Source organism: Pristis pectinata, chromosome 1, assembly GCF_009764475.1.
Source record: "Pristis pectinata isolate sPriPec2 chromosome 1, sPriPec2.1.pri, whole genome shotgun sequence".
In the NCBI taxonomy this organism is placed as follows: domain Eukaryota; kingdom Metazoa; phylum Chordata; class Chondrichthyes; order Rhinopristiformes; family Pristidae; genus Pristis; species Pristis pectinata.
In genome coordinates, this window is record NC_067405.1 from 115,798,707 (window position 1) to 115,812,446 (window position 13,740).

The 13,740-nt window shown below is 41.0% G+C and overlaps 1 protein-coding gene across 1 annotated transcript in view; it reads right to left on the reverse strand.

Moving 5' to 3' along the window:
- frmd6 (FERM domain containing 6) overlaps positions 1-11,007 on the reverse strand; it is a 108,891-nt gene extending 97,884 nt beyond the window's left edge. Inside the window, exon 1 of the mRNA XM_052025443.1 lies at positions 10,507-11,007. The gene's annotated coding sequence lies outside the window, so the exon portion shown is untranslated. The remainder of the gene's footprint in view (positions 1-10,506) is intronic.
- Between the last annotated feature and the right edge of the window lie 2,733 nt (positions 11,008-13,740).

Consider the following 13,740-nt stretch of genomic DNA (forward strand, 5'->3'; position numbering starts at 1 on the left):
CATCCTGCAAGCCAGAAAATATCATTTTTAAAATTTGGCTTTGATCTAACTTCATATTTATTTATAGGAAAGCAGCTAATCAAAGCATTTGACTTTTCGTTCACTGATTTCCTTCTATCTTCCTTTTAAATGTTCCCATGTAGATTAATGATCAAGTTATTCCCTTCAGTTTAAATTCTCCAGAATTTGTTTTCCATTTTAAAAATCAAGTATCCTAACCCAAACTTTACTTTAATGTCATTACACTGCTAATTATATTTTGCTTTTGGTTCCAGAATGTTTATTCCTTGCCCATTCTGGTTAGCTGGAATGTGGGCCCCACCTAATTGGAGGATGAACTTCAAAAATTGAGCTGAGCTGTTGAGAGACAAAGAACTATGGAAATGTAATACTAACTTTTTATTAATAGTGGAATTATGCAAAAAGTCAAGGTAAGGTGATAAGACATCTTTATTAGTCACATGTACATCGAAACACACAGTGAAGTGCACCTTTTGCATAGTGTTCTGGGGGCAGCCCCCAAGTGTCACCACACTTCCGGTGCCAACAAGAGCATGCCCACAACTTCCTAACCCATATGTCTTTGGAAAGAGGAGGAAACCGGAGCACCTGGAAGAAACCCATGCAGGCACAGGGAGAACGTACAAACTCCTTACAGACAGCAGCCAGAATTGAACCCAGGTCGCTGACGCTGTAATAGCATTACACTAACCATTACACTACCGTGCCTGCCGTGATGGTGACCGGCTTAAAGTTAGTAAACCAGAGACTTGGACTGACAATCCAGAGACCAGAGTTCATATCCCACCATAGCAACTGTGGAATTTTTTAGATAATAATCTGGAACTTGAGCAATTTCTATTCATCTTAGGAAAATGGGCATTGCTGGTAAAGGCCAGCATTTAATGACCATCCCTAATCACCCTTGAGATGATGGTGGTGTGCTGCCTTTTTGAGCTGTTGCATTCCTTCTAGTGAAGATGTATTCCCAAAGTGCTGTTGGGTTCGGAGCTCTAGATTTAGATCCAACAATGATGAAAGAGTGCCAATACATTTCAAAGTCAGGATGCCCCACAACCTGGAGGTGGTGTTTCCATGCATCTTCTGCCCTTGTCTTTCTTGGTGAGAGGGTGGATGTAGTGTGTACAATCTTCACATGCACAGCAATTACTTACCAAGACTACTCCAACACCACCTCCCAAACCTCTATCACCACAGAATTTAAGTATTTCAGGCACATGAGACATCTTCATCCACGTTTCCCTCCAAGTCACACATCTTTATTTGGAATTATGTCACCAGCCCAGTCCTAAATCCTGGAACGCCAAGAATGTTTATACAAACAAGGAGTTTGTATATTCTTCCTGTGTCTGCATGGATTTCCTCCCACATACCAAAAACATACAAGTTAGAAAGTTGTGGGCATGCTATGTTGCTTGCAAGTGTCTGGGGGCATACACTTGCAAGCTGCTCCCAGAACACTCTTACACAAAAGATGCACTTCACTGTGTGTTTTGATGTACATGTGACTAATAAGGATATCTTAATGTAGTGGGAGTACCTTCACCAGAACAACTGTTGTGGTTAAGGTGGTGGTTTATCACTACCTTGGCAAAGGGCAATTAAGGAAAGGCAATAAATGCTGGCCTTATCAGTGACATCAGCAACACAGAAAATTGATATATAGACAAGTCAGTAAGCATATTGATTTCTAGAGGAGTTTTGGGGGAGCAGCTTAAAGAATAATAAACACCTATTATACTACTTAAAAACATTTTTATACCTGTTAATAGCAGTGTTGTATTGTGGCTCTAGTTGAGAACCAGCTACTGCCCTGGCAAGGAGCTGGAGTGGGCACTGGAGGATTAGGGTTGTGGGATTCCTGCTTTGATGCACTGACATCGGCGCAATGCACCCTGACACACATCTCACCAGTCTGGCAACTGCCCCCTCTGACTCACTGAAACCTTCACACATGGGTCACCTAATGCACATTTTTCTCACTCTCTGACAGCTGTTGAAACCCAACCCTGGCCCACACATACTAATTGCTCCACACACTCCTCTCTCATGCCACCACCACCGTCTCCCCACCATTTCTCTCTCTCTATCCAGAACAGAGATTCAACGAACGTTGAGAGAGTGGTTGTATGTTTATACACCTGTGTGTGTGTTTGTGTAAGAGGGGAGAGAGAGGGAGTCAGTGCAAGAGGGGAGAGAGAGGGAGTCAGTGCATGAGAGAAGGGTTATATGCGATCTTACAATACATGTCAAGAAAATTAATAAATGGCACAGAAATCAAATAAGAATTTAGGTTAATCCAAGATTTATCCATTATCCTTTCAAGCTTTAAGTTTGTGATTTAACCCGTCAATTAAATTATATTTTAATTAGTGAATCAATACAAGACCTGAATTTTCCATCTGGTCAAAATCCAGAGCAGACTAATGGCAGGGCAAGTCACATTTGTCCAACAGGGAGTGCTCTGACCCCTAGTGCGGTTTCCAGGACTCAATGTTCCTGGTCAGTTCCCAGCATTATAAGCATCTCTTACCAGGAACTTGCCCAAGCTGGGAACAAGCATGCTGCCACAGGCCTGACGGGCTTGCAGGAACTGAGAGGAGGCACCACACCTAAAGTGCTTCTGACAGTGGTCAAAATACTTCACTCTGTGGAAATGCCACAGGATAGCAGACTGCTCCACATTCCACCAACATTCACACAAAGTTAATCAGAAGTGCTGCACACTATTTGCTGTAGAATGATGCACACCTCCAAGGACTCTGCAGGAGGAAATTGCCAAGCCAGTCAATGCCAGGATATTGACACCAGACAGAAGATCAAAGTGTCAGGATAATGTTAATCACCTTACCAGGCAGGCAAAGCAGCACACAATGCAGTACACTAAACATGCGAACCACGTCAGTGCACATAGGAGGGGTTTAAACCAGGTAGTCATACAGCTGAAAAGCATTAAATTGGTCACCTTTCCATAAGAGTTCCAGCAGGCAATTTAACATTTTCTCCTTAGGAGGCATCAAGCAGCAGCTGGCAAATTTCTTCCTTAGTCAAAACCTTTTTTCCCCCAGGGTAGGTGTATCAAAAACAAGAGGCATAGCTTTAAAGTGAGAAAAGGGAATTTTAAAGAGGATTTGAGTGGAAAGATTTTTTTTAAAAACACAGAATAGTTGATATCCAGACTGCTGTCAGAGGAGGTGGTGAAATCAGATACAATTATTACTTTTAAGAGGCATTTAGACAGGCACGAATTTGCAAGGAATAAGAGGATTCTGATGAATGTGAGCAAATAAATTAGTGTAGATGGACAAAATGGTTGGCTTGGATATGGTGGGCTGAAGGGCCCATTTCGATGCTGTACAACTCAATGTCTCCATGACCATGAATTACGCATGCACTTTGAGTCAAACGTGATAGGAATCCGCATGAAACTTTACCCCAGGCCCAAAAGGAGGGGAGTTGGGATGGAAAAGGATCTTTCCAGAAGAAGGCAATAAAGTGAAGTGCTTTCTGTCTCGTGTGGGGCCAAGAGCAGCTAAAGTAGAAAATATCCTCTTGGCACTCCACAGAGAAATAGTCAGACAGAAATTGACATCAAGACAGAGGATCTACTAGGGCAGTATCTAAAAACTTGGTCAAGGAGGTGGGTTTTAAAGAGTAAAATCTGAGAAAGAGGGAATTCAGGAGTTGAAGTCACAGCCACCACTGATGGTGCAAAATACAAAGTGTTCAACTGAGCAACAGACAGCACTACGGAGTGGACTGCAAAGATAAAAAAAACATGAACAAATTTGGAACAAAGATGACCATTTTGAATTTCAGGTGATGGAAACCAATGTTGATCAGTAAAGATAAGCATGATGGGCAAATGTGATTTGGTGGGAAGAAGATAGAGAAAACATGTGGATGAGTTTAGGGAGACTGGAGAACGGTAGGCGGGCCAGGTGACCATTAGGATAGTGCCGACAAAAGAAGAGAGAGGAGAGCAACATTAGAACTATAAGGAGGTCATCTTGTTAATGGAAGGTTTATGGTATCAGAATCTCAGTTCAAGGTTAAATAAGTCACAAAGAAAGTATCATCTAGTTCTGCCAGAGATGATGATCCTGATTGGGGCTCTGTACTTTTGGTGGTAACCAGAACAATTCAGTTATTGTTAAGCCAGGGTGTGCACAATGCAGCACACCACCTCAATCTCTGATGTCATTACAGGACTCAACTGAAAATGTCCCAAGACTACGCTAAGATTTCAAATTTTAACTCCCCGCCATGTTAGTCTGAGATTTGATCTCAATCAAAGTAACCAGTGAGGGTACATCACTCTGACACAGCAAAAAGCACTCCTACCTCAACTCCAGAAAGCCCCGTTTGGTCCTGATCTCCGCTGCTGACTGTGGAGTTTGCACATTCTCCATGTGACCACATGGGCTTCCCTCGGTGTTCTGGTTTCTTCCCACATTCCAAAGACATGCTGGTTGATAAGTTAATTGACTACTGTAAATTGGCTTCATGTGGCAGAAAAGTTAGAGGGAGTTGATGGGGATGCAAGAGGGAAAAGTGGGATTAATCCAGATGGATGCTTGGTGCAGAGACAGTGGGCTGAAGGGTCTGCTTCCTTGCTACATGGCACAACAAGTCTAAAAATGCACTGTCAAAGGCTCAACTAGTTCATTAATGCTAATCAGGTGAGACAGCCCGCCATCTTTCACCATGCACTTGTCTCCACACGACTCCATTCTCAACCAATGTTGTTGACTCTTAACTGTCTTCTCAAGCGGCCTAACAAACCACTCGTACTAAAAGAACAAGAGTGTTACAGAAGCTGCTTTACCACTTGGATTGCAGCAGTTCAAAGAAAGCTATTTCACTACCTTCTCAGGCCAAACAGGCCCAGGCAATAAATGCTGACCTAGGTAACACTCACATCTTCAAAATGAATTGGGAACAATAACCGTTGATAAGCTTTTTACATATCTGAATGGAAGTTTGCAGTTATGCCTTTTAATGAGAGAATATGACAACCAGCTGATTGTTTGGATGTGTAAATACAAAATTTCAGTCAGCTGACTGGCTGGACGTTTTGAATTCGAAAGCGTATTAAGCTACTATTGGCTACTGCACATTGGAATATTCTGCCAATTACTAAAGTTCTATAACATCTCCTTCTAAGTTTGACTTTATTTTCCATGTTAGTAAATGATATGGATCTACTGTCCTCTAGGAATTTTTAAATGTTTAATTTATGCTTACGACAGTGTTTAAAAGAATGAAAGTATGACTTATGCATCAAATGGCCAGAAATTACAGCACATAATTTACAAAGAGCTCAGTTTTAGCAAAGAACTTAATAAAAGCTAATTCTCATCTGAATATGTAGCCTATCCTTTTTTTGTAGAAAACTGCTATACCCAATTAATAAAATACACATTTTTATGCTCATTGATTGGCATGGCAGCAGTCAGAGAGAGAAAAACAATCTTCTTAGACTTCCTGTAATTGCTTCCTTTCCTCTGAGTATTTAATGTTATTGTTTGTCTTTTCTTTCATTCCAGTTATGTGTGCACACTCTTCTTAATGCTGACTGTTTCTCATCTTTGGTTTTCCAGTGAGTTTTTTTGCACTCGGTTACAATCTCCTTTCCTCAATTCCGCACCCCCCCCCCCCCCCCCCCCCACACACACACAGACTCTGGTTTTGTTCCTTAGCTTTTGATATATGGCATATACACTTGTTTTCTCCCCCCCCCTCATGTTCTCACTTTCCATTTTTTTTAATTCTTTTTAAAAGCCTATTTTATAACAATGATAATAGGAAGTGTTTATATGGCACCCATCAGTTCCAAAGCTTCGCTAACATTAGAAATAACCAAACATTGACCGGTGGTGGAAAAAAAAAGAGGAAACAAAAAGAAAAACAAATGGGTAAAATTTAAAGACTGTGAGAGTAGAGAAAAAGGACAGGAAAAAACATGGCACAAGAGATTCTGCAGATGTTGGAATCCGGAGCAACACACACACACACACACACACACAGTGCCGGAGGAACTCAGCAGGTCAGGCAGCATCTATGGAGGGAAATAAACAGTTGACGTTTCAGGTCGAGACCCTTCATCAGGACTGGAAAGGAAGACGGCAGAAGCCAAAATAAAAAGGTCAGGGGAGGGAGAGTAGCACTGGCTGCCAGCTGATAGGTGAGTCCAGGTGAGAGGACGAAGGTAGGTGGGTGGGGGAGGGGGGGGAGATGTAAGAAGTTGAGAGGTGATAGGTAGAAGAGGCAAAAGGCTGAGGGAGGAGGAATCCAGTAGGAGAGGGCAGTAGACCATGGAATAAAGGAAAGGAGGTGGGGAATAGATGGGCAGGTCATGAGGGCAGGGGAAGGGGAGAGAGAACGGCCCACAGGAATGAGGGAAGACAAATGGGGGGTAAAAAAAAGAACCATGACCTCGAGCTATCCCAAAGTCTTTGCTGGTCAATGGTATAATTTTGAAATTTAGTCATTGTTGCAATATGGGAAATAGGGCTACCAAGCTATTTATAATAAACACTCTTTAATGTAATGATAGAATGCAAAGTAGATGAAATTCTGTGTCTAAAAATTCCCATGTTATGCATTACATGAGAGATTAATCTTGGCTAGGACCAGAGGAGACCTCCCCTGGTCGTCTTTGAATAATTTCAATGGAATATTTCTCCCTGAGAGAGCCAATAAGGCATTAGTTTAGCACTCCAATGAAGTGTCAGTCCAGATTATGGTGTGAATCTCTGGATCGGTGGTGGATCTCACAACGTACTGACTCAAGAGCAGTGAGTGCTACCACTGAGCCACTGAAAAAAAAAGTCATGAAAAATATTGCAGGGATGGACGTTGTTCAGTTCACAATACCTCTGGCAATTCTTCAACAAGGACAATCTCCTTTTAATCCCCATTCTTTTCCACATCTTTACATGTTCTTCACTTTCATAAACAGATTCAATCCAATCCCCTTTTAAATTCCATATAGTCATTGCCTCAGTGGACTTGAGTGAAACACTCCACATTCTAACCACCCATTGTCAGAAAAATATGCTTCACATTTCCCTTTTTCCACTTCCGCTGGCAATCCTCAGCCTTTGCCCATTGTTAGTGATTAATCAGCTGCTGTATACAATCATTTATAACTTACATTCTTGAAAGTCTTCTGAAATTTGATGATGTTTGTCAGATTTCCCTTAAATCAAAGATGGCTGAGTGTAGGGCAAATTGTTCCCAGACAATTTAAGATTCAATAGGCAAGTTTGCTAACATTGTTCAAAATTACCTACATATATTATAAAGTTAAATTGCCATAGAGACATACAGCACAGAAACATGCCCTTGAACCCACTGAGTTTGCACCAACTATCAAGATTTGCAGTAATCCAACACTAACCCCATTTTATTCTCCCCACATCCTTATCAGCTCCCCCCCAGATTCTATCCCTCACCCACACACTGGAGACTATTTACAGTGACTAATTAACCTACCAATCCACAGGTTTTTGGGATGTGGGAAGAAACCAGACTACCCAGAGGAAATCCACGTAGTCACAGGGAGAATGCGCAAACTCCACATAGACAGCACCCGTGGTCAGGATTAACCCTGGGTCTCTGGTGCAGTGAGGCCACAGTTCTATTTGATGTGCCACTGCACAATTTTCTAAATTTATAATTGAGAGAAGAAGTCTTTGGCAGCCAGGCCTTCAGATGCCATACACTAGAGTTCTGGAATTCCCTCCCTGTTCCTCATTGACTCTGTCATTGCTTTGTTAAATTTTTCCTTAAAAGCTAGCTCACTGCCATAACGCAATGTGAAACACCTGGGATAATGCCAATGTTTGTTTCATCATGCTCCTGAGTAACATATTCAGATTATTTATTGCATTAGAGGTGCTATACAAATGCAAGTTGTTAGTTGTAATTTAAGGAAGGAAGGAAAGACGGATCTAAACCACTCAAACATTCCTCAGCTTATGGACAATCCTCAGAAATATCACCACCTGGAGGCATATTATATTTTAATAAATGTATTAAGATAATTTTCTTTGAATAGCTGCTATGAGTTTATAATGCAACACTTTAATCCAAACAGTATCTAATAGTACTGTAATAGATTGAGATAATAAAGGGTTCAGCCAACAGTAATTCAATGAACCCAAGTCTGATTATACAGAAAATTTGCACTGATGAACCCACATGATATGAAAACTATTCCATGCTCAAGAATTGTTAAGCTATTGTTTGGCAAAGCAATCAACAATGTATCAGGAAGGCTGGTACAGTGGAAACTGAACACAAGGGTTGTTAACAGTATTAAAACAGGAAACCCTCAGTGTCACTAGTAACTGTTTACTTTTAAACATTCCAGATGCCTTTTGTTTTGCTGGACTTAAAGGCACTTTCCCCAAAATGACTGTGTGAACTAACCCGGAAGAAGTTTTAGAGTCTTGAACCATTATCAGTTTCACCAAGAGATAAAAAAAACAAAGATTTGAAATCAACTGGAAAATGTTAGAGCTAAATAGTGATTGTGACAGCCTTAGTTTGCTCTGTGACAGTCATGTTATAGTTTTACATATTTAGCTTGTACGGCCAGCTATGTCCACCAGCGCTTAGAATAAGAAACACAAGTCCTAGCAAAACAGCTGTTGACAATATCATCTGTTTATTGTAGTTGCACCTCCCAGATACAAGGCCATCAGGGAAACAGAAGCTTAATGAGACTAATAAGATTCCATTTTAAAAATAAACAAAAGCAAACTAATTTATCAATGTAAACAAGAAACATTTGACTGCAGCAATATATTACCATATGGGAAGCAGGCCTCAGTTGAGGCCCCTATTTTCAGTGGTTTCCTCCATCCACATACTTTATCAATGTGTTTTTATTCAATGCATTTTATTTTTAACCATGCTGTGAAAGAAATTCCAGGATTAGCAGTAACACTGAGCCTGTCAGTAACAGATAGTCTCCATTCCTGAAAAGAATACATTTCAAAGATAATTGACACCTCTCTGAAGGAAAGATTGAAACTATGATCAAAATAAACTCCCACTGTCAAGGCAACCTAATAGAATGTAGGTTTTTTTATATATAGAACTGTCTTAGTTTGCCTTTTTCCCTCCAATGTTGTATTGTTTTCTAAAAGCAGTAGTAACTCCCCAGAGCAACATTGGGTGGAATTAAAGTCAGCTTTAATTGACTGCTACAATGCAGCAGATACAGCAAAAAGGGACATTTCCCGTGCCCTTCTGTATATGTCCATGAACACAGGGAAACATACTTGGCTTCCTATAGTTGTTTAATAGGCAAATCAAAGGAGCCCCCGCAAGCAATCTAAAGCCCCTGAGTTTTTTTGGTTCGTGTTGCAATCGTGAAGCAAAAGTCATGTGAAGTTAATTGGAATGGCCACAACATACCCACTACACACGCACCGCCCTAACTAAAATGTTCAGTGGAATAGTCTATTCAAAGCTGCAGGATCATTCTATTGGATGCTTGAATGTTTCGCAACAAACCTTGCAACATTTTACTTTTTTTACGGGACCCAATAGGATCATGCACAGCAATTTAAATATTGTACTGAAATTCAGGGAAAGGTGGGCTGGATGCCCGTTGTGATCATTGACTCACGTTCAACGAGGGCTCCTCCACCCCAAACACTAGGAAATTATTTTTATCTTCCTAAAGACTGACAGAGTAGATCCAAATCAGTCGTTTAGCTCTGGGATGAACATATAATGCTTTGAATAAAATAAGGTTCAGTGAGGGCTTGAAACCTGAAAAACATCTTCAGCAACAGTCACAGATCTGATCTGAGAAATCAACTCACAGAAAGGAAATGACTCGCATTCTTTAAAAATTAAGCCACATGCAGTCCCTCAGCAGAAGTGACTAATCGCGTAAATTGTACCCTGCGGCATTGAAGGGAAGCAAATGTAATAGCCTCCAAAATCTTAAATGCTTATAGAAGAAAGATGGAAGGCAAAATGTTTCAGACAACACAAATCTTACACATAAACGGCAACCAAATACGTTTAGCAGGAATCTTAAAGGATCGCTTTACTGTGTCCTATAGGATCCTGTAGGTACTGACGAGGTTCAGTCAAAACCACAGGAATGACAGCTTTTCCTGTGAGAAGCTACAGAGGGGGTTTGTTTCAAACATTCCCCAAGATTGTACGATTTGTGAAATAACATGAAGGATATTTTAAAAAATCCTACAGATACTGTGAAAAGAAATAGCTTACCAAATAAATAGTTTCACAAGAAATGGGAATATGAATCACTCAAATAATAAAGCATCTCTTTTAAGTAACTTTATTTTTAGTCTAAACTTTATTTTTACTCTTAGAAGTGCCACTCTACAGACTTGGAAGCAAATTTCTAAATGTTGTTTTCCCCACACACAATGAAAAACAAAGCAAACCTTTTTGTAGAGAGATGGTTAAGTAAAGCTTATGTTCTCTTACCGCTGAAAGTTCTCCACGGGATGCCACGAAGGAAGTTGCCACATACAGCCACCTAAATCCTTAGCAGTCCAAGTGTAATGTCCGCTGAAGATTCACTGAAGTGAGGAAGAGTTACTGTGGCTGAGGCAAACTTCACTGCCACATCTCTGCTGCTCCGGCAGCAACAGACTACATGTGGTGCACGGCTGAGTTCCCACATATATTGGGAAGCATGAAAGGGGTGCAACGTCTTTTTCAGCAACGTTTGTGCTCTCGGCAGAAACTGCCGACGCAGGTTTTATCGCGCTCCCTCTCTCCCTTAGCCCACGTCGGAGTCCCACAGAAATTCGTGCAGCTGGAACTCATTGGTGCATTTTCAGAGCTGCTTGTGTTGCAATCCCCCTCTTTTGGTTACTCGGATGGTTTGCTCCACTCCCTAACATGCCAGCTCCTGTCTGGCTTCGTGTGCCACAGCTTTCATGTGTACATGAGAGAGCAGTTCACTGCAATCCGGCCAGCCCTTCGCCAGTCTTTAAAAATGGGCCCATATTACAAATCACTGTGTGCCCTTTACCCCCGTGCATTGCAACCTTTTCAACAACCAGCTATAGCTACCGCTGCCTTTCGTTTCGTTATTTCTCTCCAGCAGCACTGAATTAGCAACCTTCCTTTAGTCAAACTGGCTTTAAATAAGGAGGTTCTTTTGTTCTGGTTTTACAAATCAGCTAATATCTCTTCCAATGTTCCGTCGCGAATCACCATATTTTGAACCTTAATGGCTCCATCTGCTAACATGTTGCATGCAGACATACTTGTATATGTTACACCCTGCGGCTGAAATATGAACACTCCTCAAAGGGATGATCACACGGTCTGGAAACTGTGCTGGTGTTTCTACTCTGCGCAGCTTGAGCACAATTTATATAGATTGGGGGAGGGGGTGGGGGTAGGCAATCAACTTTCTTGTTTAGTGGAGAAAGTCAAGGTTACTTTTTGGCAACAGAAGTGGGAAAACCTACTTTTCTGGTTTTTCAAAGTACAGGATAATTGAACTTTAGTCTCCCCTGCACAGTCTCCATGTACATACACAATGTTTCAGACGGATGCCGTTTGCCTTTAGATTTCCATTCTATATGGATTCTCGCCTACTACCATAGGTCACAGACCCCAGAGAACATAACCTTGAATCATTCCCATCTTCCAATGTAACAAAGTTGGAAGAGAATCAAGCGTGCATTGGAGCAAAGAGCTTGGAGTCATCTCCACTTATTCCACTTCCCTTCTGCATTTATACTTAAGAGAATGAGTTGTAATGAGAAACCTGTACTGAACCAAAGTTTTTTTGGGGTCAGTCGATAAAGGCATAGGATGGGATGTTTAAAAAGCACCGTTAAAATTCTTTCACTCAAAATGAATGTGCATTTAAGGGAATTCTTTAAAAATTGATTTAAAAGCCAAGTAAAATCACAGAACACCAAGCTGACACCTTATGGTCAGATCCCAAAGGTTGTAGATCTATAATTAAAGAGCAACTTCATTGTTGCCATACGGAAAAGGTATATGCGGATGAAAGAAATATCGAAGGACTCCTGGTTCAACAAAGATGGGTGCTATTTTCATAGATAATATATTCCATGAGTGTTGATGGAAAAAAAAGATAACTTTCTTTATTACACCTGTCTGTCGTTCATAATGTTCTTGCAAACATCCAAAATCTCAGTATTATTTCACTGTTTGCAAAAAGCAAAGCAACTTGTATTTATCTGACACCAAAGTCAGATAACCAAATTGGTTATAGTGCATTCATTAATAACAAACAGAAATAAAGTCAAAAAAAATATATTAGACATCATGCCCAAGAAGGAGGTGAGAGACTTAAATGTGTAGAAGATTTGCAAGAGGGAAGAACATAACAGAAGGGCGCAGACCAAAACAGGAGGATACTTTCTTACTTCAGATGCTTTAGTTAATATACATAAACAAACATAGATAGACTGTGCTGCAATGAAACTGGTGGGTTTTTTTGGAGCTCAGGACTATTGCCATCCTTGGCATTGTTCCTGCTCCTCTCCACCTCCCCTGCCCACCTCCCTTCTACTGACTCACTCAGATAAATGCAAGTGAACAGCACATAGTAATCCTGTAAATTTTGTTGCAATAAGCATATTTGACTACTGTTCTAACATTCTGTAACACTATCTGTGGAAGTTGGTACAACACCCATTAAACTGCCATCTCTCAGCATTTGTGGGTGGCGGAGTGGCACAGCTGCTACCTCACAGCCCCAGAGACCTGCGTTCAATCCTGACCTCGGCTTTTTCCATGTTTTTCTTGTGATTGCATGGTTATCCTCTGGGTGTTCCAAAGCTGTGTTGGTAGGTTAACTAGCCTTTGGAAATTGCCCCTAGTGTATAGGTGAGTGGTAGAATCAAGGGGGAGTTGATGAGAATGTGGGGAGAATTAAAAAAATGGGATTAATGTAGGATTAGTGTAATTACTGTAAATGGATGGTTGATGGTTAATGTGGATTTGGTAGGCCAAAGGGCCTGTTTCAATGTTGTTTCTCTCCATGACTCCATGACATTCAATTATCATTTGATCTAAAGTAGGGCCCCGGTGAAACTGTTAAGGTCTGGTCTCCTTGTCTAAGGAAGGATATGAAGGTTTGCAATGAAGGTTTATCAGGCTAATTCCTGAGATGCACTAATTGTCGTATGAGGAAAGGTGAAGCAGACTATATTCTCTAGAGCTTAGAAGAATGAGAGGTGATCTCGCCGAAACAAGTAAAATTCTTACAGGGCTTGATAGGGCAGATGCTGAGATGATGTTTCACCTGGCTGGAATGTCAATAAACAGGCGTTACAGTGTTAAAATAAGAAGATGGCCAATCAGAACCGAGATGAAAATAAATTTCTTTACCCTGAGAATAGGGATTATTTTGGAATTCTCTGTCCAAGAGGGCTGTGGAGATTCAAAGCCTGAGTATACCCAAGACAGAGATTGATGGACTCTTAGATAACAAGGGAGTCAAGGGATACTGGGTTTAGTCCAGGAAAGTGTCGCTCAAGTAAAAGATCAGCCTTAACTTTGGGCCCAGCATTCTCAACCAAGGCAGTTGTCAATATCATTTTCATTCACAGAAACTCAAACTCAGCAGTCCTGACCCAGTAAAAATGTTCTAATCATCTAAATCCTCTTGTTGGTAATTTCTGTTCTTGTGGTTCTGCAGGGAGTGCCTGGGCAATCTTTGGCGTG